The sequence below is a fragment of the Salvelinus namaycush genome, chromosome 40, assembly GCF_016432855.1.
Source record: "Salvelinus namaycush isolate Seneca chromosome 40, SaNama_1.0, whole genome shotgun sequence".
Taxonomy (NCBI): Eukaryota; Metazoa; Chordata; class Actinopteri; order Salmoniformes; family Salmonidae; genus Salvelinus; species Salvelinus namaycush.
The window spans coordinates 17,713,667-17,719,666 of NC_052346.1; positions in this window are offsets into that span (position 1 = coordinate 17,713,667).

Below are 6,000 nucleotides of genomic sequence, written 5' to 3' on the forward strand. Positions count from 1 at the left end.
ACAGAGTCCACTAATTACCCTCCAATATTCTTGAGTTTGTTTACCCAGACGTCACAACAAACATGCTCATTCATTCTGACAGTATAGCAAGTCACAAGCACACTGATGTTATTTTATTTCAGATAAAGCAGTGATATTGTAAATCAAGATGTTCAAAGTTGCAACTTGCAAATGTTCAAAGCTCTATGTTTTCTAAAGGTCGGTCTATAATTACCATTCATGGGGTAAAGCTCTTCCTACAGTATTTCATAATTATGTCAACATTGTTCAGACTGCACACTGTGCACAGCACGTTGCTTGTATTTCTTAGACTTGCTATACAGTGCCTTTCATGAATGTACATGAGGCAGCAAGAGAGCTACAGTTCCTGTATTCAATGTCTGTATTCAGTGGATGACGTTATATGAAAGGTCATTAAAGTTATAATTGTAAAAGGCTCTAAATGCCTAGAACAGACATATTCCCAATTGTTGGTCAGCTCCATGAATGTATTTATTGTGATGATCCGTACACATTGACCAGGCTTCTATCAGTCACTCAGCAACCTCATTTGATACATTAATCAGAACCCAATCTGATCTGTTTTACTGACATTTGCATATCATAGACCTCTCATCTATATTTAATGGCTGATATTAGACTCTCACATTGATCAAATATTCTGCTAGCACTGCTCATGATTACATATCCATTAGTCAACCTGTGGTCCTGATTACATATCCATTAGTCAACCTGTGGTCCTGATTACATATCCATTAGTCAACCTGTGGTCATGATTACATATCCATTAGTCAACCTGTGGTCATGATTACATATCCATTAGTCAACCTGTGGTCCTGATTACATATCCATTAGTCAACCTGTGGTCATGATTACATATCCATTAGTCAACCTGTGGTCCTGATTACATATCCATTAGTCAACCTGTGGTCATTATTACATATCCATTGGTCAACCTGTGGTCATGATTACATATCCATTAGTCAACCTGTGGTCGTGATTACATATCCATTAGTCAACCTATGGTCATGGTTACATATCCATTAGTCAACCTGTGGTCATGATTACATATCCATTAGTCAACCTGTGGTCATGATTACATATCCATTAGTCAACCTGTGGTCATGATTACATATCCATTAGTCAACCTGTGGTCATGATTACATATCCATTAGTCAACCTGTGGTCATGATTACATATCCATTAGTCAACCTGTGGTCCTGATTAATATCCATTAGTCAACCTGTGGTCATGATTACATATCCATTAGTCAACCTGTGGTCATGATTACATATCCATTAGTCAACCTGTGGTCCTGATTAATATCCATTAGTCAACCTGTGGTCGTGATTACATATCCATTAGTCAACCTGTGGTCGTGATTACATATCCATTAGTCAACCTGTGGTCATGGTTACATATCCATTAGTCAACCTGTGGTCGTGATTACATATCCATTAGTCAACCTGTGGTCGTGATTACATATCCATTAGTCAACCTGTGGTCGTGATTACATATCCATTAGTCAACCTGTGGTCATGATTACATATCCATTAGTCAACCTGTGGTCCTGATTACATATCCATTAGTCAACCTGTGGTCATTATTACATATCCATTGGTCAACCTGTGGTCATGATTACATATCCATTAGTCAACCTGTGGTCGTGATTACATATCCATTAGTCAACCTGTGGTCATGGTTACATATCCATTAGTCAACCTGTGGTCATGATTACATATCCATTAGTCAACCTGTGGTCATGATTACATATCCATTAGTCAACCTGTGGTCATGATTACATATCCATTAGTCAACCTGTGGTCCTGATTACATATCCATTAGTCAACCTGTGGTCCTGATTACATATCCATTAGTCAACCTGTGGTCATGATTACATATCCATTAGTCAACCTGTGGTCCTGATTACATATCCATTAGTCAACCTGTGGTCATTATTACATATCCATTGGTCAACCTGTGGTCATGATTACATATCCATTAGTCAACCTGTGGTCATGATTACATATCCATTAGTCAACCTGTGGTCATGATTACATATCCATTAGTCAACCTGTGGTCGTGATTACATATCCATTAGTCAACCTGTGGTCGTGATTACATATCCATTAGTCAACCTGTGGTCGTGATTACATATCCATTAGTCAAACTGTGGTCATGATTACATATCCATTAGTCAAACTGTGGTCGTGATTAGATATCCATTAGTCAACCTGTGGTCATTATTACATATCCATTAGTCAACCTGTGGTCCTGATTAATATCCATTAGTCAACCTGTGGTCATGATTACATATCCATTAGTCAACCTGTGGTCGGGATTACATATCCATTAGTCAACCTGTGGTCATGATTACATATCCATTAGTCAACCTGTGGTCGTGATTACATATCCATTAGTCAACCTGTGGTCGTGATTACATATCCATTAGTCAACCTGTGGTCATGATTACATACCCATTAGTCAACCTGTGGTCATGATTACATATCCATTAGTCAACCTGTGGTCATGATTACATATCCATTAGTCAACCTGTGGTCATGATTACATACCCATTAGTCAACCTGTGGTCATGATTACATATCCATTAGTCAACCTGTGGTCGTGATTACATATCCATTAGTCAACCTGTGGTCGTGATTACATATCCATTAGTCAACCTGTGGTCGTGATTACATATCCATTAGTCAACCTGTGGTCGTGATTACATACCCATTAGTCAACCTGTGGTCATGATTACATATCCATTAGTCAACCTGTGGTCCTGATTAATATCCATTAGTCAACCTGTGGTCATGATTACATATCCATTAGTCAACCTGTGGTCATGATTACATATCCATTAGTCAACCTGTGGTCCTGATTAATATCCATTAGTCAACCTGTGGTCGTGATTACATATCCATTAGTCAACCTGTGGTCATGATTACATATCCATTAGTCAACCTGTGGTCATGGTTACATATCCATTAGTCAACCTGTGGTCGTGATTACATATCCATTAGTCAACCTGTGGTCGTGATTACATATCCATTAGTCAACCTGTGGTCGTGATTACATATCCATTAGTCAACCTGTGGTCGTGATTACATATCCATTAGTCAACCTGTGGTCATTATTACATATCCATTAGTCAACCTGTGGTCATTATTACATATCCATTAGTCAACCTGTGGTCATTATTACATATCCATTAGTCAACCTGTGGTCAGTGGAAGTATGATGACCTTAAAGGAACATTACACTCCAAAACAAGATTTGTCAAATGTTTTCAGACCTCAAAAGGTGGTCTTATTTTGAAATGAAGTTCACGTCCCTGGCCATCTGTTGTGTAGATCCAGCTATATACCATGATTCCAAATTAATGGGAAAAGATCACCAGGAAATTATACGGTGCTTATATTTTCTATTCGTTGGGGGTTATGGGGCTTTAAGGGGCTTGGGGAGTTATATATCCCTTTAAATCCACCTGTAGAAAGACTTAGGGAAAATATCTGAAAGCATCAAACTTGCAGTACAGATTCCCTAGTGGAGACAAAGCATTCATTTACTTTTCAGACTTGTAATGGTAACCAGAGAGTTGAGGCGAAAGGCCATATGAAAGAGAGATGTGTACAGTATTTAAATACATCTAACAGCATTTCCACAGTACATTGTGTTGCATCTACCTCCACTGTCTACCTACAGTAATTGATTCATTCTTGACTAAGGATGCTCCCCGACAGGATGTCTACAAATCACATGGCATTACAATGCTAATGATCCCATTAGGATACAGTAGCGAGGAGGAGCGATAGTGAAAAACTATTCATTATACTGCTGCACTTTTTCTCAGGGAAGCCTGTGGCTACTGTGCTAAGGAGGGTGGTAAACTAGATAGCATGGGATTGGTACACAGTCAAGAAGATGGTAAGCTAGATAACATGGGATTGTTATACAGTCAGGAGTGTGGTAAACTAGATAACATGGGATTGGTATACAGTCAGGAAGATGGTAAACTAGAAAACATGGGATTGGTACACAGTCAGGAAGATGGTAAACTAGATAACATGGGATTGGTACACAGTCAGGAAGATGGTAAACTAGATAACATGGGATTGGTACACAGTCAGGAAGATGGTAAACTATAAAACATGGGATTGGTACACAGTCAGGAAGATGGTAAACTAGATAACATGGGATTGTTACACAGTCAGGACTTGATAGGTGAGCATACAGCCAGTGGCTCTCAATCAGATAGCGTAGCCAGCTCTATGCATGTACACACAGAGTGGCAAGAAAAGTATGTGAACCCTTTGGAAATACCTGGATTTCTGCATAAATTGGTCATAAAATTTGATCTGATCTTCATCTAGTTCACAACAATAGACAAACACAGTGTGCTTAAACTCTTTATTGAACACACTGTGTAAACATTCACAGTGCAGGGTGGGAAAGTATGTGAACCCTTGGATTTAATAACTGGTTGACCCTCCTTTGGCAGGAATAACCTCACCAAACTTTTTCTGTAGTTGTGGATCAGACCTGCACAGCGGTCAGGAGGAATTTTGGACCATTCCTCTTTACAAAATGGTTTCAGTTCAGCAATATTCTTGGGATGTCTGGTGTGAAGCGCTCTCGAGGTCATGCCACAGCATCTCAATCGGGTTGAGGTCGGGACTCCGACTGGGCCACTCCAGAAGGCGTATTTTCTTCTGTTGAAGCCATTCTGTTGTTGATTTACTTCTGTGTTTTGGGTCGTTGTCCTGTTGCATCACCCAACTTCTGTTGAGCTTCAAGTGGCGGACAGATAGCCTAACATTCTCCTGCAAAATGTCTTGATAAACTTGGGAATTCATTTTTCTGTCGATGATAGCAAGCTGTGCAGGCCCTGAGGCAGCAAAGCAGCCCCAAACCATGATGCTCCCTCCACCATACTTTACAGTTGGGATGAGGTTTTGATGTTGGTGTGCTGTCGTTTTTTCTCCACACATAGTGTTGTGTGTTCCTTCCAAACAACACAACTTTAGTTTAATCTGTCCACAGAAAATTTTGGAACATCCAGGTGCACTTTTGCAAACTTCCGACATGTAGCAATGTCTTTTTTGACAGCAGTGGCTTCTTGCGTGGTGTCCTCCCATGAACACCATTCTTGTTTAGTGTTTTACGTATCGTAGACTCGTCAACAGAGATGTTAGCGTGTTCCAGAGATTTCAGTAAGTCTTTAGCTGACACTCTAGGATTCTTCTTAACCTCATTGAACATTCTGCGCTGTACTCTTGCAGTCATCTTCGCAGGACGGCCACTCCTAGGGAGAGAGACCACAGTGCTGAACTTTCTCCATTTATAGACAATCTGTCTTACCGTGGACTGATGAACATCAAGGCTTTTAGAGATACTTATGTAACCCTTTCCAGCTTTATGCAAGTCAACAATTCTTAATCTTAGATCTCTTTTGTTCGAGGCATCGTTCACATCAAGCAATGCTTCGTGTGAATAGCAAACTCAAATGTTGTGAGTGTTTTTTATGGGGCAGGGCAGCTCTAACCAACATCTCCAATCTCGTCTCATTGATTGGACTCCAGGTTAGCTGACTCCTGACTCCAATTAGCTTTTGGAGAAGTCATTAGCCTAGGGTTTGACATACTTTTTCCAAACTACACTGTGAATGTTTAAATTATGTATTCAATATAGACAAGAAAAATACAATCATTTATGTGTTATTAGTTTAAGCACACTATGCTTGTCTAAATTTGATGACCAATTTATTCCAAAGGGTTCATATACTTTTTCTTGCCACTGTATATTGTAGACACACACACACACACACACACACACACACACACACACACACACACACACACACACACACACACACACACACACACACACACACACACACACACACACACACACACACACACACACACACACAGTCAAATATACAGTAACTACTGACATTTCATGACATGTTCGCTTTTAAACCAAGGCCTACTATTA